This window comes from Pimephales promelas, chromosome 13 (genome assembly GCF_988280905.1).
Source record: "Pimephales promelas chromosome 13, fPimPro1.hap1.1, whole genome shotgun sequence".
NCBI lineage: Eukaryota > Metazoa > Chordata > Actinopteri > Cypriniformes > Leuciscidae > Pimephales > Pimephales promelas.
In genome coordinates this window covers 32,302,167-32,326,139 of record NC_142781.1, presented here as the reverse complement: position 1 = coordinate 32,326,139, position 23,973 = coordinate 32,302,167, and the positions used below count along the sequence as shown (strand labels likewise).

The following is a 23,973-nucleotide window of genomic DNA, read 5'->3' as shown; positions in this document are numbered from 1 at the left end:
TTTGTTATTGGGTTCTTGTATTGGGCGGTCCACCTCTTACGGTTTTATGGCATTTGTGTCTCTGATTAATTATTTTGTGAATTACTTTGCAAACCTGTGTTTTTAAAGGTGCTATAACGTTTTATTATTATTGTTATTTACAGTTCATATTATGCTCTGTTCATTACTGTTCTGTCTAACTAAACAAGACATTTGCATTTAAATTTGGGTTATGCAGTGTTTTTAAATTATATTTTACACTGGGGTGCCTTGAGATTTTATGCACTTTTGAAAGGTGCCCTGACTGAAAAAAGTTTGAGAAAGGCTGCCATAGGCAGTAAGGGGCTTTGGACGTCCCGGCTTGTGGTCCTCTCCCGAACCTGTCCCCCTCTCTCCTCCTCTATCACCTCTGTCTCTGCTGGACTGGTAGTTGCGTGACTTCAGCTGCCGCTATCTGAAGCTCTGGAAATCTCATTGTTAGCGGTCAGGCATCCTTATTTTAGCATTTTTTTTTCCTCTGCCAAGGGTGTTATTTCAGCTCACAGAAATAAAAGTTGAAATTTGATAAGATAAATGTAGGGTCTACCTCTCTTGTCTAAAAAGGCTGCTACTAAATATGGCTACTACTTACCAAATCAAACAAACCTATAGGCTGTGTGTCTAAGCTTCCAGAGGACAGTCTCTCAGCCTCCACTATACATTTAGGGGACATTTTGTCCCTGCAGCATAGGGTTTACCAGGACCATACAAACACACACACTCACTCAAACACACAGTCTGTTGGAATGGAATGAAATCTAAATATGTGTGAGTGTCATGGGAGAGACAGAACTGGAAGAATCCAAGGAAGAATAGAGAGATTGTGTGTGTGAATGTATGTCTGTGTGTCTTAGTAATGAAATTAGAATGGGAAGAGGCCAAAACAATAAATCAAAGCCATATGTGTCCATTTCCTGTTTGAGTTCCTTTCACGCAGACCACTGCTGACCCCATGCGGCGCGCACACACACACACACACACACACACACACGTTTCTGTTCCCAGGGCAATTTGGCGATAACATTACAAATAAATGATAAGACAGTAAACATCTTTTTCAGCATTGTGTGTGTGTGTGTTTAAAATGTAACATTTGCTCTCAAAACTCTTAAATTAAGTCTGTTTAAGTTTAGTCTAAATCAGGACTTTTTATATATATCGAATTATAATGACAGACTGACTCAGACCCTGAACCTAAATGATAACTTGTAGAATTTTTATAAAACAACATTATTTGCATGAATCTGTTTTCCAACTGAGCATGTCCAAAAATGTCATCAAAGGGAGATTTTGGCATATTTAGTTCACATTTGGGGAAATGTGTTGCACATTTTGATATATTTGACACACGGTCTGGTCCTCAGCTTATTCTGAACAAAAAAACACCCACTTACACACAAAGAGCAAGCGACCAATCACAGATTTAATTATTTTTACGTGACGATACACAGGGCAACTTTTTGAGCAATGTTGCTGGGCAATTTTGTCGTCAACGGGCAACCAGATGAGACACAGGGCCCACGACTGATCTAAATTACCCAGATAGAAATGTATTGCCCATGCATTTTCAATGGGAAAGTACCAGTAACCAGTACCAGTAAAGAAAGTACCAAGCAACAATCGCTCTGCAAGATTGCCCAGCAACATGTTGCCCTGTGTATCATCACCTTTAAGGGGTGGGTTTACCTGAAAAAGTACCACAAAAACAGACATTTTTGGTTTTATTATTCAACACTGTAGGCAAAACCTGACCTAAACAACATGCAAATGTCTATAAAAGAATATCAAATAAAGCAGATGAAAAGAACAAGATTGTAATAAAGAGAAACATCTCAACTTCTCACTGCCAGGCCTGAACCAAACACAAAATAAACATACAGAGCGTGGCTTTGATTAAAGCCTAATATCAGCTGTGTGTGTGTGTGTGTGCAGCTGAAACTCTTGATCCGTTTGTAGCAAAAAGACTTGCTTTATTGCTTTGATGCAGAAAATATTGTAGGAAAAGCCACTAAAGTCTCTATGATCTTTTATTAAAACAGCCAGTCTCTCTGTCTCCATCTGGAAGTGTGTGTGTGTACGAGGGAAAAAGAGAAGAGAGAAAATAAAGCAGACAGGAAGTGAGAGAAGGGACGACACATGTGAGTTTTTTTCATTTCTGAGCCGGATCTTTATGATGATTGTGATTATAACTGTATCAAACTCGCACACACAATCACCGTCCCACCAAACTCACAATATAATGGGAGTTGCCTTGCCCACTAACTTATCTTTTATTACACATCAAGATATAATGTTAAAATTCAACGAAAGCACATTTTGAAGTGTCTATCATTGCATTAGATAAGAATATTGTTGTCAGGTTTTTCGATTGGCCTGTTCAGGAGAGCTAAAGCACGGACATTCGTATTATTTTAGCCCAGTATGTCATTGTCAGCTCACAGAAACAAATGGTAGAAACTAAGTTACAAAATGTACGTTTTGTTGTATCAAAAATGTAGCTACAATCAAAAATGTAACGTATCCTTCTTATTATATATGGCGGCTTACCTGATAGATGGATGGATGGATGGATGGATGGACGGATGGATGGGTGGGTGGGTGGATGGATGGATGGATAGATATTAACATATATAATGTCCTGTTCTCCCCATTTACAAAGCTAGATAAACCTACCGTGCTTTTTAACAAATAGGGTTTCTTGCAAGGATAAACAGTTTCTTGAGTTATGAATAAATGAAAATGTTCCTGCCTGAACTCTATCCAAGCTGTTGAAGTGCAGTTCTGATCTGATCACTCTCAGATAAACTCCTGAGTCTTCAGCACATCCCAAACCTTTGATAATGCTCATGAATCATGTAGAAATATGTCTCAGAACTCGCCTAAATCAGTGTGTGTTGTGTGTTTGGCCTTGTAGAAATGGATCAAGTTGGACAGAAGTATTTATTTCAACCTCCCCCCTCCTCTCTCACACTCACACACACGCACACACACTTCTCTTCAGCATGCAAGTGTCCCTCTTCCCTGTAGCTTTTCTCAGTGTTTATGCATGTGTGTGATATGTGTGTGTAATCGGACTCTAAGTACCTCACACGGACTGTAATGTTTCCTGACAGAGTGCAGTTAGAGTATCAGAGCCATCGCCCCTGGCAAGCAAACGCTCACTGCCTCAGGGCGACCGCCGAGGGCCGTTCAGAGTGTGTGTGTGAGTGAGAGAGAGGTTAAAGTTATTTAAAGCGTCATTATTTAAAACATCACAGAACTGTGATACTGTTCTGTGAGAAGCTGAAGACTGCGCGAGTGCTTAAGCGAGTTAGAGAACACAACAGCCGTCTAATCTCACACACACACTTGCCTGTTAATGTTGACAGCACATTAGTTCTGTAATTCTGCCTGTAATAATTCTGTTCTTCTTTTGGTGAATAATTTAGAATTGTGTGTGTGTGTGTTTGAATTATTCAGATGTTTAAAGGCTGTGAAGTTGAAACAGTTTGTTCCTTTTTCTCCAGTACTAATGAGCTAATGACCTCCAGGCCTGTGTGTGTGTGTGTGTCTGTAAGAGTGTGTCTGCAGTGAGCTAACAAGTATTGGTCAGCAGTCTCCAGAATCCTGACAGTCTCTCGGTGTGATGATGATTTGTTCTTAGGTCCGCTTTCACAAACACACATTTACGTGGAGATCTAAAAACACACCTAATCTTTGCAATTATGGTGCTGATTATGATTCTAACTTGAATTTGCATGAATCAAATGTACGGCATGTATGAGATCAGTTTCCTGGAAAAATGCTCAGACATGCAGAATTATAATCTGGACGTCTGTGATTATTCAGTTATTCGGGACAGGAGAGAAGCGACAGACAAACCTAAACGCTAAACGTTATTTTGATTTACTTTACTAATCATAGTTACCTTTGAGGATGTTTTGTCAAATTGAACCCACTTCTGGGGACATTTATCCTCAAGTAGAGCTGAATAACCACACACACACACACACACAGCAGGACGGGGGATCACATCTTTAGGTCTGTCTGAGTGAGTTGGTAGTCAATGACAGATGACGCTGATCATTTTCTTAAGCGCTCGTGTCCCAGCAGGCTTGAGTCTGAAGACATTATTCAATTATGGATAAGAGTGTTATTATCTCTGTCTGTTAGTGTGAGGCATTACACTAATGTTTGTCCATGCATGGCTCTTTGCCTGCCGGGCGCCAACACAACACGCTAATAATGACAATGCACACAAACTCACATGTACATATGCACACACTCTCTCATAGACTTGCGTTGGTCTGTTCTGATGCAGCTGGACTCTAACGGGCCGAAGCGTGAAATCCTCTTCTCCCAGAATACAATGGGGCGGCTGTGTGGTGCATGCTGGGAAGTGGTCTTCATGACAAAAGACCTGAGTGGCAGCAGCTGCCCGTGTCTCTGCTCGCTCGCTAACACACGCAGACACACACTCCGCAAAGACCCTGCAGGGTGTCCAACCAGCTGCCCACGAGTCTTTGTGTGTGTGTGTGTGTGCGTGTCTGTCTGTGTGTGTTTATATGTGTCTGGCTGCAGGGCCTAAAACTGAAATCAAGTTAGAGCTAATCAATAATCAATGATTAGAAGTAAATGCTGCTCTTTTTCTCAGAGTGAGAAATGAATAAGTGTCATGTCCTTAACCCTCTGCTCTTCGAGTGTCGCTCAAAAATGACAGAATTTTTATATATTTTTTTATTTTAATGAAATCAATGTACTGTAATTTAGTTCGGTAATGTTTTTTATTTAATATTTTATTAATATTTTTAGGGGATTTTATGGTACTAAATTATATTCATGCTGTAGTTACAATCCATTTATTCACTTTTTCAGCATAGATTTAATATAAAATTTAATTTCCAACTTTAACTGTCGTAAATCTTGAATGCTTTAGACTAGAGCAGAGACTTAAGTTTGATTTCTTTTCAAAGACGACGCTCGGCAGATTATTGTTATTGTTTAAAAAGTGAACTTAAAAAAGTTATGGAATTTTATTATTTATTATTATGAAAATGTGCAATAATACTATTTTAAATTTCTATATGATATATATATTTTTAAAAACATGTTTTACTCTAAAACTGTGAGAAAATCAAAGCCAAAAATCGAAACAAGTCGTGTTCAAAATTTTAGCCTGATATCTCAAAAATGAGCTTTCAGTAAGATTTTGTTTGGCCAAAGAAATAAAAGTTTCCACTGATGAAATTAGACATTTAACCTGTTCGAATCGTGTGTGTGTGTGTGTGTGTGTGTGCACAATGCACATAGCAGGTACCAAAACCTTTACCAAGTGTTGTACTATTCCGATGAAGAGAAAGATAAACAAAAAACAAATATAAATAGTAAATGTAAATAAATATATAAAGAGTAAATATGAATATAAAGTTAAATATATTTCACATATATATCATATTAATATGATAAATTCCAACCAAGGTATACAGTGTATACATAGGTATATAAAATAAAATTTTAATTAAATAAAATATAATCCAAATATTAGGTCTGTCAAAATTTTTATTGTCGTAATATATTTTATATAGGCCTAATATAAATACAAAAATCCAAACAGAGTATTAAATAAAAAATAAAATAAATAATATTAGGTCTCTCAAAATATGTTTTTTTTTTTACAGCCCTAATGATAGGTTAAATATATTTCATATAATATACATATTACATACAATATCATATAAATTAACAGAGTAACACTTTCAGTTTACAAAAGAAAAGCCAATAATTTGTAACTGTATAAAATGTTTTCCTGATTTGTGTGAATGAGACGTTTTGTGAACTAAAATAAAAAGTCTTTCTAGAAAAAGGCTTTCAAATTATATAATTATGTTCCCACTCTAAACTGAGATATAATTATTCACATGTTTACTTTCACATGTTACTTTCACTGTTACTTTCCTATTTACTTTTCTGCATCAAACTTAATTTTTTGTATAAAGAAAGTAATTTTGCTACAATTTTCCTTTTAACATCCCATCAGCCAACAAGACCAATATCAAAACAAATGAAGTAAAAATAAAAATAACAGACGTACTGTAATATTTCTCAACCTGCTCCAATTTGATATAAAGCTTTGATAAATTGATATAGAGATGTGATCAATTTTTTTTTATTTTATCATCGTCATAAGGGGCATTTAATAATAGTACATGATGATGCTAAATTATATCAATTAAATAAGGAACATGTCTGGCTGGACTTGATTATGGTAAGACTAAATAAGTTAAGACTAAACTCTGTCCTAAAGCATCACACTTTTATTTGTTAATACTAAACAATGCAACTAATTCTGTGCTGAACACGGCTGCGGAGACATCCCTTCCCCTCTGGACAGTGTGAGGTCAAAGGTCAGGTTGGGTCAGCAGGTCAAATGCAGGTGTTTGTGGGCAGCTGTGACCTTAGAAAAAGCATTTTGTAAAACGACAGAGAGGCCAAATGTGGCATATCCAGAGACCAGAATATCACTTGAGGGTGGAGTCTTTTCATTTAGACCCAAAACCTTTCAGAGGCCGGAGAAACAAGCCTTCAGAATACCTGAGGCCCTGTTTTCTCCTGGTATTAAGATGTGTTTTGGTCAAACGGATCACGAGTAGACGAGGGAAACACGTTCCCTTTATACCTGGTGTTTTAATCTGTCTCTTTTGTCCACTTTCAATCACGTCTGTCCTGATTTATTCGAGGAGAGGGTCTATGGCTGGGTGAATACAGGCTTTTTCAGATCTTTTGATATAATGGAGAAAATAAGCTCACGCAATTTATATGTGAACATGAAAACAGAAAAACAAAGAGCATCAGCAGTTTCTGCTCTGAGAGCCACAAGACCAGCCGAACGCTGCGAGTGTGTGTTAGAAATCAGGAGTGGTGAGAGAACATTGAGCTTGTTTCTCATCTTTTGTGCCTGTTTGAACACATTCAACCACACTGCGAAGGCACAAAACAAGGTCACTTTTTAATTACAAAAGAGAGTCATACGAATTATATTTAAAACAGATTATAGAGAGCATACAAATGCCTTATTTTTTTGGCTCTAAATTATTCAAATTTAAAGAATTGGTCGAGTTACGAAGACTTATTGTTATGTTTAAAGCTAAAGAGTATTGCCCACAAACCTTCAACACTTGTTTATCCTTATAGAAAATAAAGGAAGAAGAAAGCGAACATTTTAGGTACCAAATTGCAAGGACAACAGCAAAACAAATGTGTACTTCAGTCGTGGGAGTGGAAGTTTGGAATTCTTTGCAAAATGAACTAAAGCAATGTAAAAATATATTTCAGTTTAAAAAAGATTTAAAGAGAAAAACAATGGATTTGTATGAACACTTATAGAAGTTGATGATGATGATGATGGTTGTGATCATGGTTTGCTTATGTTTTGGATGAATATTTATAGAAATTGATGATGATGGTTGTGATGATGGTTTGGTTTTGCTTTGGAAACCTGTTTCAGGTTGATGTTTTGGTTTCATTAGTTATCATGTATTGACGGGGACTTGATATGCTGAGACTTTTGATATGATCTTTTAGTGGAGGGGGCAGGACATATAAGATATTCTTCGTCCTGCCTCCTTTTCATCATGGTTTATAAATTATATATATATGAGGATGATGAAGTAAGTTCATGAAAAATATCCATGAATGAAATAATCAATCAATCAAAAAAAAGCAATCCGATCGAATGTATTTTATACATCTGGAAGTGTTTTAAAGTTTTAGACCCCGTTTACACCTTTATTGGATCCACTTTAGAGCTGATCGACCAAAACACTCCCCCGTCTGCAATTGCAGTCCCGCCCCAAACTCACACCATCAAAGTCAATCTTGGTGCGTCGGGCTGGTCGAGTTGCTCAAACAACGGAAACGAATGTTTTGGGAAAAGTTTTTTTGGGAAAAATAGATATTTGGGAAATAGATTATATCCATTACAGTTGTAAGACGGAATATTTTAACTTTGAAAAAACAACAGACGTCACCTTTAAATATAAATAAATCCATGTCAAATTCCCTCACTGAGGCAGAAAATATCTCTGGCAACTACAAGTGGGAACGATTCCCAGTGTCACTCATGTTGAGATGTCAGATAAGAGCTTCAGCAATCAACCACCCAGACGCAAAGTTTATGATCTCAAAGACGTCCCGCTGTAATCAGCACTGAGCATCACTGAGAGGTGGAAACTACAGAGATGTGTGCGGTTAATAATCACGCCGAGTGTTTTCTGCTGCTGTTTGTTTTGCGTCTGATGGTCACGAGACGGAGTAACCGTACGGGTCGGCACTGGAGCCGGTTCTGGGCTCGTTGCCCTCGGTTACAGCTGTCCACCTGCCAATCAGACGTCGGCGCGCGCGCGCGAGAGTGAGTGAGTGTGTGTGCGTGTCAGTGCTGTGTGACAGTATAATTATGAGGCTCCCTGCAGGCTATCACAGGCCTATAACAGACGTTTATCGATCGTTCGGCAGAGGGAATTTATCAATGTCCAGACCATGGAACACATACACACACACAGTGAGTTCACACTGTCTGACCCCTCACGCGTCAGATGGATGGATGCTGGAATGAGACTTTATTAGAAAGCAAGACTTTACGGAAGTTTTGACAGGACGGACGGTGTGTGTGTGTGTGCGCTTTGAACTGTTGTCAGTCTAAACTGCACTGTGTCCTAAGCAGTCACCCCACACACAAAGTCAAAAAGGTCAGAGGTCAGCTTTTATATGTCTAATGTGACAAAAGACTTTTTTAAGACTGCAAATATGCATTAAATTGATCAAATCTGACAATTTATAATGTTACAAAAGATTTCTGTTTCAAAAAAAAATTTCTTACGTTCTATTCATCAAATAATCCTGGGGGAAAAAAGCATCACAGTGTCCATTACAATATGAAGGAGCGGAACCGTTTTCAACATTGATAATAATAATAGTAGTAAATGTTGAATTAATCTCTCACTGACCTTGATTTTGCTGTTTTGCCATTTTTGTGAGTGTATTGTAACATGCTTTTCATTTAGAGTTTTCTTTGACCTTTTGCAGCTGGACTATTGCATTTTTACCGAATACACAGACATTCAATTCTATACAATATTTAATACAATAATACCATAAAAACGAGTCCCAAATAGACGCCTGTCTCTTTTACATGCCTGGTGTAACTGCAGGTTCCGGTCTCAAATAGAGGCCGGGTCTGTTTTTTAGTTTCGGTTTGTATTTACTCTTCTAAAACCCGTCAGATTGTCCGCTTTTGGCGGTCGCAAAAGCGAATTTTTGACCCGCAAAAAAACCTTTTTTGATCGCCGAGTGATGTAGAATAGAAACTGCTGCGCTTGATAGGGAGCATAAAGCCTTGTGTATACTCGACGCGTCCGCAAGAGCGCGAAGGGCGCGCGGCCAAAATGACGTCATTGCGGTGTGGGCGGTCGTGCGCGTTGGGTGCGCGAGACCCCATTTCGCCTGGCGGTGTGCACGGCGCCGCATCCGAAAATGAACGACTTCGAGCCGAATCTGGGCGGTTACATTTACAAAATAAGCCTACAATAGCAGAATTAAGCCCTGCTGGTGAAATTAACGTTGAAACACTCTCCAATAAGGCTTCAGTTGTTTAACTAGTTTACATGCAGTGAAAGTAGGCTACAATAAACCTACTGCATTTACTCTTTTATGAATTAGCAATTAATAAACTAATAAACGGCAAACTACTTCTTCACTGCTGATTCCTGGTGGTTTAGAGGAGAATTACTCCAAGTCGCCCCCTGTCGTTTCACAGAATAGCACAACGGCGAGCGCGTCAAGTATAAACACCTCGTCTGCTTGGAGAGGTGCGCGCGCAGTCAGCGGAGACTCACTGCTCATGCGGACGCGTCGAGTATACACAAAGCTTAACGAGCAGAGAGAGCGCCCAAACGCGTGCACGCACTCTCAACGCGCGCTTTCTTGCTCTCTCTCCCTCGTGCATATTAATCAAAATCAATTGATACAATAGTAAAAGGTTGTAAGACTACACTCTAAAAAATGCTGGGTTGTTTCAACCCAAAATTTGGGTCAAATATGGACAAACCCAAATGTTGGGTTAAAATTTTAACCCAACTGTAAATTTTTGAATTGCATTTTTAACCCAACATTTGGGTTTGTCCATATTTGACCCAAATTTGGGTTGAAACAACCCAGCATTTTTTTTTGACGTGGAGCATTTGGACATTTTTAGAGATTAGAGACTAGCTTACACTCAATAAACAACATCTCAACACTAAATGGCAAAGGCCTGTCTCAAATACAAGCCGGTGCCAACTCGATCACACTAAATGCGTCTTTATAGCACGCACGTGTATTGTCGTGTAATTTATACGCTAAAGTGAGTTTTTACGTGCATATTATACGCATTGGTTGGTTTAGGTGTGGGTGTATAATACCCAAATGAACTGTTGTATTTCCAAACTATTTTACTATTGTATTTGTGCTATAATTTGATTGTTTTATTTCTTATTTTATTACTGTGAGTTTACTTATCTTAAACAATATTTGAAATGTACAAGTTAGACAGGCTAGTAGTTTTTGGTGTCACAACCTTATTTATTAAGGTTATGGGTCAAAAACAATGAAGTCAATAGAATAGGCCTTCTTTTTTTGTGGTGCAGTGGCCAGTAGAAAAAAATCCCTAGAATTGCAAATTAGATGTAATATCTAATTAATTTAACTTGGAGTAGGGCTGGGCGATATGGCCAAAAAATCATATCTCGATATTTTTTGGTCAAATGGCGATATACGATATATATCTCGGTACTTTCTACGTTTTTTATTTAGATAAAAAAAAAACTTTATATTTAATATATATATATATATATATATATATATATATATATATATATATATATATATATTCACATTCGGCCCAATGATATCCTACAAACAATGTTGCTATTGAAGGATATGGAAACAAATATAATATAGGCTATGCAATATATTATGTGCAAAAAGCTTTTGTTTTTATATTGACTAAAAGCTAAACTAAAAATGAAAATAAAAACAAAAACAAACGCACAAACTAATTATATTAGCCTGCATTTGATTACCCCATTATAATCACTTTCACTTTCATTAAAAATATATACTTGTAGGTTTAAAATTCCACATATGGCACATTTATTTTCTCCAACAACAAATATTTTAGCAATATGTTTATTTTAGTCAGAATTATTGCGTACTACGTAGTACTATTCACGCGCATGCGCGCGCCGGCGCTCGTTCAAGGAAGCATGAATTTTAGCGGAGATTCACTTGCAGAAGCTCGTCCTCTTCTGACATGGACATATTTGTTGTGAAGTGGACATATTTGCTTTACTTTCTAACATTTACAGATGGAGAATATACCTGTGAAATGTAAGTTGAGCACTGAGGAAAGCACCACATCTCAAACGCATTAAACAGCGCAAGTATATCTGTCAGTCAGCAACAGTGTCTGTCAGAGCATTTGACAGGGCGGCAAGCTGCCTTAAACTTGTTAACTATATCGAAGTGATTTTGACGCAATTAATATAAGCTTGTGTCATGTTTAGGACAAATTGTACTACGTAGCCTAGCTACTTTCACTGCAGCAGCTCACACTGCAACCTCCGCTATTTTTCAGATGTGCTCATATCAAACTACTGTATCGATATAAACGGTATTGCCTCATTCCATATCGTTTCAAAAAATATAACGATACATCGTAGATACTCGATATATCGCCCAGCCCTAACTTGGAGTGGAATGTTTTCCTTGACATCTCGCAATTTCGGGGCAAGCAAGTTCCCGAACATGCATGATGGGATATGCTTAGCTCCAAAGCTGTATTCGAGATAGTATGGGTTTGTGTTTAGGGCCCTTAAAGACATGGGACAGTCTTGTGTTCTTACTCCCTGTCGCGTAAACATGTTCTCGAGTGTGTGTGTGTGTGTTTGGACAAGCAGTGTCTGGCTGTGTTTATGATCTGAAAGCATTGTCTGATTTTGAGTACAGGTGAAGGTTTTGATTAAGCCGGAAAAGTAAGGGGATTTGTGAATGAAGTTTGTGTTTAATGTGAGAAAAAGGGTGAAGGTTTCAAGAAATGTGTCTTAGCAATTATGAAAAGCTTTCATATTATCACATTTTACAATATTACTGTTTTTATTGTATTTTTTTAACCAAATAAATACAGCCTTGGTGAGCAGAAGAGACTTTTTTTTAAAACAGTATGTGTGTGTGTATAATATTAGTTTACATATTCATCAGTTCATCCTTTGAAAATGTCCCCAAAGGAAGATTTGATCACATATAGCTCATTTTTGTTTTGTTTTTCAAAGGAATGCCAAGCACACAAACACACTAATGCTCAAAGCTGCCTCTCTGACATCATTTACTCTAACAATAACTGACAACAAGAATTAATATCTCATCATAACATGACTCTAACATTAATAATCCATCAGTAGTCAGTGAATAATCCAGTCGTGCAAGAGCTGAAATTGAAAATCTCTCTGGATCTCCTCTGGCTAATATTTACAAGCTCTGACGGCAAGAGGAAAAACATCCCTGATTTATGAAAACTTAAGTCAGTGTCAAAGCCAAATTTGTAAAAGTTGTATCATTCAAAATATTTCTGTACAGAGGCTTAATAACCAAGCTTGTCTGACTGTTTAATAATAAAACAGTCGATTCCGAACTATGAAAAATGTCATGCTAATAAAAAAGCCATAAATCTCTAAAGGCGAAAGCACAGGAAATTGTGTCACTTTTTCTCAGCGAGGCCTCGTTGAGCTTTTAAAGTGGAACGGCTGCTTGTCTTATGGAGAACTAATACACTTTATTCAGACGATCATGCTGGATCATGGGATCACAAGAAGTCAAATGAACTGCAATATTACACAGGAAAGACAAACAAGATGGTGCTGATGCCAAGACTGCAGTATTGTGAGAGTTATAGGATTCCAATTCACATATCTTATACTCTAATGATGGTGAAAATAAATACAAAATATGATTTAAAAAGTAGCAATTTGAGCATTAAGACAGTATGGTGTCATTGGGACATAATAAAACATCATAAAAGTTGATATGGCAGACCGCTTTTACATGTAAACGTTGACTCATTCGCATTTAGCAGTGTGCTTGAACTATATATTTTAAGCTTGCGTGCAAAAAATAAAATAAAACCTGTGAGAGTACTAAAGTTGAGCTACAGGAACACAATAAAACTAGTAAGGTGAATAGTCACAAACTACCTCTTCTGTAGCACAAGGGATTATGGGCAATATTAGTGCATACAGGATGGATCCTTTGGAAATTGTAAGCTGTATAATCCGAGCATATTTTGCTCTGATTTGTGATGCACCAATTTTAATTTTATTAAGGATCATTAATTAATTTATAATTTAGAAGTGATTGTGTGAACTGGGATGCAGCCATGTTCTGACTTGACTCCAGGGTTCAGAGGTTGGGCATGTCTCGGTTTGCGCCATAGTCAGCACTGACACCTAGTGGTGGAGGAGAGCAGCTCTGAGAGTGAGACCACACTGAATATCGGATTTAAACTGATAATAATAAACAGAAAGTATTAAGATTGTGGAAAAAATGCAACATTAAGACATAAATTTCTAGGTGACTGATGAAATATAAATAAATGTGTGTCATTGATTATGTGACTCTTTGTACAGACACATTGAAGCTCAAGATGATTTTTGGCATTTTTTATGCTTATAATGCTTGTATGCTTATAAAAAAAACCAATCAACAAACTTTGACTGAAATAAAATAAAATAACATATTTAAAAATGTATTTAAATATCAGCTAGTTGCCAAGGCAGCATTTCTCATTTTTTGTTTAGTTTAACTTGGAAGTACTAAAATAATTACAACTAAATAAATAATTAAAAACTGTATGGAATTATTCAGATAATATCAAATATAAATAATATTAACAAAAACTATAATAGTATATCAATTACCAAAATAACACTGCTTTATATATATATATATATATATATATATATATATATATATATACTGTATATATATGTGTGTGTGTGTGTGTGTGTGTGTGTGTGTGTGTGTGTGCGCTATATTATTGGCTATGTATGTACACACATACATATGTTATCGGTTTGACAGCACTAATATATATATATATATATATTATATATATATGTACAGTGCTGTCAAATTAATCGTGATTAAACGCATTTAAAATAAAAGTTTAGAAATATGTGTGCACGTATGTGTATGCTGAATATAGGATATAAATATATGTGTGTGTGTGTGTATGTATGTATATATTTATAAACTTTTATTTTAGATGAAAAAATCCTGATTAATCAGTTTGACAGCACTGTATACAACACTAATATATATATATATATATATATATATATATATATATATATATATATATATATATATATATATATTAAATAAATGCAAAATAGAAGCATTTTCCTTGCATTCTCAGACTTTCGGACACAAAAGGAGACGTTTAGTGAAATGTGCAAGCTGCTCTCCTCCATATAATGCAAGTGAATTACGATCTGGATTACTATATCTTTAATATATGTCCATAATAAAGAAATAACAGAATATACATTTTTTGGAGGAAACTGTTTCGTTGTTAAAATCTTTCTTTCTGACACCTTGCCCAGTAATGTAAGATGACTTTATCAGTGTAAATGATTTTCCTCCGTGCAGAGAGTGTCAGGAGACAGACATCATTCATGTGTATTTCACATATATTCAGCGTCTATGTGAATATCTGTGCGAGTGTGTGTGTGTGTGTGTGTTCCAGGTAAAGAGTGTTTCTCAGGTGAGATGTGCTCTGCTTAACTTTCCCTGCAGTTGTGTCCCCTCGGCCGCCCGCGGCTCATCCCGCTAAAGAGAGTAATTTGGCTTATCTTATCACGTAGACCTCACAGCTGCCTTTTGATTCCTCTCCCTCCTTCTCCTCTTTTCTCTTTTTTTGGGCTCTTCTCTTTTTCTCATTTAGTCCAACAAAGATTGTCCTCGGAGATTGACCTTGCGTTTGCCCGCGGGCCGAAGCCCTCATGCTAGTAACTAGATAACACACTCTATCAGCGAGAGTGAAATCGTTGGGAGAACACACTGCTGATAGTAGCATCAATCCAGGCCTGACACCGCCCGGGTCAACCATTTATCTCCCATAATGCCCCGGGCCATGCACTCGCCATCTTGCTTTGCTACATCCTTTTTTTAATAACCTTGGCCACGTTGCGTTTCCACATTGCTCTTCCTTTCTAATCTGCTATAAAGTCTGTGTGTGTGTTTGATTTGCACAGGAGTAGTGAAGGTGAACGAATTTACTCGGATATCTCTGATTTCTGTCTCCGGTTATTTGTAAAACACACACACACACACACACACGCTTCTGCTGTTTTTACACCAAACTAATTAGAATTGTCAAACTAACCTAAACCCTATCCCTATATATATACTGACCCTAAACTTTTAAATATATATATATATATATATACATACATACATACACTGACCCTAAATTTATGAATATATATATATATATATATATATATATATTCAAAAGTTTAGTTTTTTTTTTTTTATATATATATGTATATGTGTATATATATATATATATATATACATATATATGAAGAGTTCAGATGCAAAAGCCTCGAAATGCCATTTGAAATTTTCTTCTAAAATGACCATTTTTATCAAGCTTGTATATTTAAGTTCAGTAATTTCACTTAAATGACAATTAATAGGTAATTATCATTGCTGAACTTAAATATACAAGCTTAATAAAAATGATCATTTTAGAAGAAAATTTCAAATGGCACTTAGAGGCTTTTGCATCTGAACTCTTCATATATATATATATATATATATATATATATATATATATTCTTCTGACCCTAAACTTTTGAATATATATATATATATATAAAACATTTATATAAAAACATTTGATTATTATGAATGTTGAAAACAGTTGTGCTGCTTCATATTTTATGGAAATTATTTGGTTAATAGAAAGTTCAAAAGAACAGCATTTATTTGAAATATAAATCTTCTGTGACATTATAAATGCCTTTTCTGTTTGATTAATGTAATGTGTACTTGTTTTTGTCTGAAATATAAATATATATCATAAAAATAGGTTTTGTCAAATTTAATGGACTAAAAGTTTTGATGCAGAGGTGCAAAATCATAGCATCGATTCTTTACCGTGAGGCTTCAAGATTTTACTAAGATCTATCTGTCTGTCTGTCTGTCTATCTATCTATCTATCTATCTATCTATCTATCTATCTATCTATCTATCTATCTGTCTGTCTGTCTGTCTGTCTGTCTGTCTGTCTGTCTGTCTGTCTGTCTGTCTGTCTATCTATCTGTCTGTAACGGTCACCATCTGGAGTGCCCTTGAGAGCCAGCAGAGGGCACTTCACATCAGACTATTGTCATTCCCTCACAAACTACACTTCCCATAACTCACTGCCCGGACTCATCATCCCTGATTGCATCCACCTGTGTCTCATTATCTTGTTAGTCTCAGCCTATTTAAACCATGTACACTTATTTATTCCCTGCAAAGTCTTGTATGTTGTCTCACTGCATTTCTGAGCGTGTTTGTATCCTGTTTCTCCCGTGTCCCGGTTCTCTGCCTGTTCCCTCGGATTGCTCTCTATGCCTCAGCGCTTATCTGTTATTGTTTGGATTGCTTGTTTGTGTATGACCCTTGCCGGGATTCAGATTACGTCTTTGGATCCTCCGTTCAATAAATTCCGCATTTGGATCCTCAACCATTGTGTCTCAGAGAGCAGCCAGTACGTGTCACTATCCATCTATCCACTTTTAAAAACTATTCAAATCTCTTTAGTCATATCCTTGACTCACCTCCAAGTAATCATAACATTACGAAAAGCGATAACATGATACTGAATGACTGTTAATACAATTGGATTATTGTAATTGTCTTGCTTTCTGTCATTCGCTGGTGATTGAATTCTGACATCTCATTGGCCAAGAGAAATAACCCCAATAGTCTGTTAGCGCGAGTGTCTGTAACAGAGCTTTTGATTGGCTGTTAGGATAACAGACACTCCATCACTGTCTGTCGTTGCTATAGTGAGGAGCTCAGAGTGGTGGAGGATGAACGCTGGAGGGAGAGAAAGAAGAGAAGAGGTTAAATGGTGTCTCATCAATCTTAATGAAATGCAATTATTTCTACCCGTATTAATCATTTTTGCGCGTTTGCTGCTGGCCACTTCGGTTAGCCATCCATCTCTCTCTCGCTCGTTCTGTCTTTCTCCGGATAATTCTGTTTCTTCTGCTGCAGTTGTTTGTTTACTTGGGGTCGTTTTTAACTTGTGCAGTCCTATCAGTTCCCATTAATTTGGTGTGTGTGTGTGCAGTTAAATTGATGGGAAGTTGTGTTTGTGAGTGTGTGTGTATGTGTGTGTGTGTGTGAGAGAGAGAGAAAGAGAGAGAGCAACGGACATGACATATTCATTTTGGATTTATGTGTAACTTATGTCTAATATGTTGCTCGTGTGTGTGTAACGACGATCCATGTGTATGTTAGAAGTCGCTGAAAATCATAATTTACAAAGTTTTTCTCTTCTTTCTTTTCTCTAGTCAAAGAAAAACCCACCGAAGTTCTGACAGAATTCCCCGTGAACGCGCAGTTGGGCTGATTCTATAGCGACCTCTGCTGACAGAGTAAAGTAAGTACAATCGATCGGATTAAACAATTACTCTTAACTACCTAAAAAAAACGATTCATAATTTATAAATCCCTTCTAAATATTTCAGTATGAAAATAAGCATCTCTTACGAGTGAAATAAATGCTCTACTTACAAAATAGGTCGGTGTTTAATATAAAATTCACTGAAATTATAAATGTACAAAGGTTTGGCAATTTTTTTTATTCTTTTTTTTAAAGAAATTATTATTTTGTTCAGCAAGTACACATTCATTTGATTTAAGAGACGGTAAAGATATTTAGAATGGTACAACAGATTTATATTTCAAATAATTTTTTTTTTTTTTACTTTCCATCATTTAAAAAATGATATACAGTAAAGGTAAAAAGTTTGGAAACATTACTATTTTTAATGTTATTGAAAGAAATATCTTATGCTCATCAAAACTGCATTTATTTGATAAAAAAATACAGTAATATTGTGAAATATTACAATTTAAAACAATATTTTTCTATTTTAATATACTAGAATTTATTTCTGTGATGCAAAGCTGAATATTCATCACTTAAGATCTACTTTAACCTGTGATACTTCTTTTCAGGATTCTTTGATGAATAAAAAGTTTAAAAAGAGCAGCATTTATTTAAAATAGACATCTTTCGTAACAACATATAATATCGTTCAAAAGTTTGGGACCAGAAAATTTATTTTTCTGAAAGAAAGTAATACTTTTATTCAGCAAGGATGCCTTAAATTGATGAAAAAGTGATAGTGAAGATTTATATTGTTAGAAAAGATTTATATTTTGAGTAAATGCTGTTCTTTTGGACGTGTTATTCATCAATGAATCCTGAAAAGAGTATCACAGTTTCCAAAAAATATTAAGCAGCGCAACTTTTTCCAACAATGAGTATCAACTCAGCATATTAGAATGTTTTCTGAATGATCATGTGACACTGAAGACTGGCGTTATGATGCTCTTTCACAGTAATTAATTACATTAAATCATATGTTACCCATTCTGACAGCCTTCATTTTTTAATTTGAACTTTTCAGCAAAAAATAGCACCCAATCACACACATCAAAAGTTAAAACTGTATTTAGACAACTCATATTGAATATAATTCCACTGATATATTGTTAAAAAAACATTAGCCCCAGAATTTCCCCCAGAATTTTCTACAAAAAAAATGACGACTTCGATCGAGAACTTTTATGCAACATATTTAATGTTTTCATAATAGGTTTAATATCAATCAAGTAGAACAGTTAAACATACTCAAAAGTCCTAAATTCACAGACAAAAAGGCAAAATGCATATAAACGTGGTTACAATGCGTGATATGTTCTTCAAATAATATCATAAGAGGCAATCAGTGCTTCGATGAAGTTAAAAACAGAAATGGCCGCCGATCTGAATACACTTCGACGGCAGAACTGAGAAATGCACTGGAACTTAAAAGCATGACATTGTTAAAATGAGGGTTAATACACCAAAGAGTCGTACTCTGATTTACAGCACACACAGGGCATCAAATAAACCCACAGATATAAAATCTCTGAGACACAGCAGCCATATGGCAACAGAGGTACTTGTCAAACTAAAATGTGACTCATAAGAACATGATTTGATTGATTATTAAGACTGCAGTGATTAATTAGGCATTACAATAACAATCAAGACTTGCTAACCAACAGTTGTTATTTTCATTAGTCCTGGGCTTTGGTCAGTTTCATACATTCAGTGCTAAAAGTGAGGCAAAATAAACCACACAATGATCTGATTTTAAACAGAGAACAAAAAAAATAAAAGATCTGCTCAGAAATCACTTCTATATGATGTCTAACATTCTGGCACTCTTGATGCAAACAGCATTAAATCAGTAGTTATAACATCATATTGCGTATATATATATATATTTAATACGGCTGCCGATGTCTAGTTTTGATGTTAAAAAATAAACACAACTGGAATGATATTTATAGCAACTAATGCCCTAAAATAATAGGATACTGTCTGCCTCTCGATTAAATTCTAGCCATAAAGCAATAAAAAATAAAGGCACAAAAGCTAAACAATCTTTGCACCGAGCTTTCATGGAGAACACATGGAGTCTGTGTTAGATAATGCCGAACCGTTACACATTCAGAAACTAGTTTGCTTGAAGTTATCCTAATACAACAAGAATGTTCAGATAAAAACAGCCTAGAGTTCAACAGGAGATGAAAAGAGAGAAAATGAGGTAGACTTCTGTGTAAACACAAAGCAAATTATCACTGAAGACCAATAAAACAAAACTACGAGGACCTAACACTGTTAATCTTTAGGAAAATAAACGGAACGGAAAAGTACGACTATGTGTAACTGAAGGAGGTAGTTCTAACGTACGAGGAGGTGAGTTTGATGAGCAAACAGTCAATAGATTCGGTTAATGCTTCCCTACAGAATAACATCAAATACAACTTATTTGGTTCGTTCCCTGAGAGAAGTTCATCCTGAGAAGAATTGTGGGTAGAAATGTACAAAAATACACGGTATAAATCTGTATGAGTCTGTGCTGTGTCTGTTATTTGGTCAGTTTCTTTCTCTCAGATTGTTGTTCTTGGTCTGTGCACTTGATTAAATATGATGCGCACACACACACACATTCATAGAGCTGTTTCACAGCATGAGCGTCGAACTTCACGCCATCGCACTTTTAATGGCTTCAAACACAGCCGGTCTTTGGCATAAACATCTATACCAAAACACACACGGTTAGTTTACGCCCTCCAATGATTTGCGAACACGCATTGTGTGCGATCGTCAGAGCCGACGGCTGGGAACAGTCATGTGAGGCTGCTTTGAATCTTTTACACATTCAGTATCGTCAGAGAGGCGTCGTCTTGTCTTTATAGACCTCAAGTGGAGGATGAGCGCCGGTTCAAGCCATAATGTGAGGCAGCACTCGGGTCTCTTTTCAGAAATCTCACACACACACACGTTACACTGCTCATTATGAAGATAAAGAAACTTAGGACAGTTTGAAGCTTCGAATCTATAAACCACTTTTGATTTGTTCCCTTGCTGAACCTCACTAAAAGTCATATTTTACCCTAAAGTCAAAAGAAAAATTCAGATTTTAAGCATCTTCTCAATGATGATTCTTACTGCATTCATAAATCATTTTTTTTACAGCAAAATTTTTAAAATCAACAAAGCAAACTATTAAGTATAAACACTTTAGAAATGAACTATTACAGTAATGAGAATGAGATTAAATGGCGTTTCAGTGAAAAGTGCGCAATGGTAAAGAAAATAATGTCTTGAATTTATAAATTAAGATTATATTAATTTGATTTATCATGTATTTCTTTTGATTTTGAGGTAAAATATATCTGAGAGATGTTCTTAAACTGTTTCATGAGATTCACCCTCCCATTCCCTCCAGATCAGGACAAAACGAGAAACGTTGAGGCGAAACTTTTCCTCGTCGGATGCTAAACGCTCCCGTGACGCTCTATGAATCCTTTAGTGTTGCTGGAAACCTTTTGTTGGATTTCTAAAGCTCATCCGTATAGGCTTTATGCCGTGCGTCACGTAACCAAACCGGAAAACAGGTCTCATCGCATCCGCCTGTCGGAGAAATCGTTAACGGTCGTAAGACCTGACTACGATATCTATGGATTTTTAAGGTAATCAGCTAACATAACTAGTTCACTTTGTTATTGGCGTTTTATTCCATTTAATTATCTAAACGTTACTGTGAAGAAGAAAAAATATAAAATGTTTAAATATCAATCTGCACATGTGAGGGATATTGGTTGTGCTAATCTTTGCTCGCTCCTTTTAAGTTATCTTGAGTAAAACCGCAAAAAATTTCATGAAGCACATACAAAAGACCTGGACCGGAAGCGATGCGACCTGTTTTACAGAGAATGTGGAAGTAAGTTGTGCACAAAGCCTATTTAAGGTCTACGGAATGAAAAGGGTCTGAAATTATTGCTGACAGTCATTGGGTCGTTCGTTGACGTTAAGACATTACACCGCAAACCTCCACGGCATGGCATTCTGGGTAAACGACGCTTACTTTGTTCAAGTGCACTTTTGTTCAGTTTTTCATTGTGCAATGGATGATTGTAGCAGATTTGCTCTTAACATTCAGATGATTCAGAGATCTGTCTCTCTAAGGCTTCAGTTCATCTACATTCATTAGCTAAATGGGGGGATGGGGGGAGTACACAACAAAGTATACTTTGTTTTATACGTGTACACCAGAGTTTGTGTATGGGGTCACCATTCCTGGATCAACATATTTTGATATATGTTAACTAAATATTAACTAAAAACACTTTGAAGTGGTCATCTGATTGGTTGAATTCTACAGGATGTCGTTGTAATGCCAAACCCTAGCCTGGCAAGCAGCCAGACCTACATCAAGATGTTAGGTTTGGGAACTCACAATTGGCGTACCTCAGGGGCGGGATAAACGGTTGTCTTTCAATATCCCTCTGCATGCAAAAGGGATTGCGCTACAACCAATCGGAGCAACGAGATAGTTTAGAGTTTGTTTATACATTATAACTTTTGCCGTATCCGTTTGTCGAAACTACGAACACATCTTAAGTGACGTTCTGAAGTCCTCCAGAGTCGCGGCCAAAGCCGAATGGAAAGACCGCTGTTCGCCAGCAGCATCTTGTTTGTTTTCAAGTATCAGGGAAATCACGGTCACAACTCTGCCATCATTGTGTTAAGCCCGCCCACCAACTCTATACACAATGTGATTGGCCTGACCAGAGTTTGTTTTTTCCATTTCGAAAGCCAACAGAGAGTTGCTAGACCATAGCTGCAAAATAATTTTTGCTGCCGCTAGGGTGCGTCTAGAGTTCTAGGCGAGCCAAACCCCCTCATGGAAAAGGAACACAGTTGTGGCAATGAGCGCATATCAGGATCAACTGAACGCGGGATTTTCAAAAGAACGTGAAGTATGTAAAGTTCACGGCATTGACTCTTTAAATTACATCCAAGAGTTTTACACGCCGGTCTGTTATTGTAGAGACGTCGACGTTACATTTTCACACCCCTAAACATGGCGCGGAACAAAACAAACTGATTGGTTGCTTTACATGTCAGTCGGACGGCCTCTGGGCGGGCCTTAGCCAATGGAGTCCTTCTGCCGTCAGTACATGAGACTAGCCTAAGCTTGAAATAAACTGTAAACTTGTCCCTCAAATCTGATTGGTTGATTAGAATCAGATCAGATCCAGGAACTTGTTGCACTTGGTGAAATCCAACACGTTCTCATCCTAGGGCGTCATATAGTGCCGCTTTTGAAATTTCGTCTAAATCCAACGCACATGGCACCGTTTAGTGTCAATATAACACGCACAGAGCTTTGTTCGGTTATGGGTAGGTTTAGTTCTGGGTTAGGGTTAGACCACTAGGGGGCGCCTTCTGCGTCTCATATTAACGCTAATGGGTGCCATGTGCGTTGGATGTAAAAAGTGTCAGTATATGACGCCTGCATTGACTTGTGCTGTACACAATGAATGATTCATGGATCATTTATGTCAAGTTTTGGCGTACAACCAGGGTTAGGTGCTTCTATATCACCTATCATTTCTTAGTTATGGGTAGTGTTTGGACAAAATTTTCAGACAGGAATGTTACTCCAGGACCAGCAAAATATGTTGATCCAGGAAAATGTCTCACTAGGCAATTTACCGAAAAATTCGACATCATCATAGTACGCCATAAACACTGATTTTTTGATATTGTAAATGAAATAAAAATGATTTGAGTATGATTACTTAAAAGGAAATACCTACTCAAAAGCTTCACGTGTAGTCTAATTCAATGTGTTACTTGCCATTTCTTTGTAATTATTTGTGAAATTTTCTAGCAATTTTGCATGTTAATCTATTAACCATTTATTAGTCGTTTAGTAATCAGTTGTTCCAGAAGAAATGGGGCAACAATAATGCAACGATATACGCCCACGTTGATGATCAATGGCGCCAAAGCTTAAAGGAGTAGTTAACTTTTAAAAAAAACTTTTGCAGATAATTTACTCACCCCCATGTCATCCAAGATGTCCGTGTCTTTCTTTCTTAAGTCGAAAAGAAATTAAGGTTTTTGATCAAAACGTTCCAGGATTTTACTCCATATAATGGACTTCATTGGGAACCAAACGGTTCAAGGTCCAAAAGACAGTTTCAGTGCAAACTGTTCAAAAGTTTTTTAAACGACACCAGACGATGAATAAG

The 23,973-nt window shown here is 36.6% G+C and overlaps 1 long non-coding RNA gene across 1 annotated transcript in view; it reads left to right on the top strand.

Moving 5' to 3' along the window:
- Window positions 1-23,973, top strand: part of LOC148976876 (uncharacterized) — a 65,710-nt gene that overhangs the window by 32,130 nt on the left and 9,607 nt on the right. The window contains exon 3 of the long non-coding RNA XR_016146077.1: window positions 17,658-17,746. This is a non-coding gene — a long non-coding RNA (uncharacterized LOC148976876). The remainder of the gene's footprint in view (window positions 1-17,657; window positions 17,747-23,973) is intronic.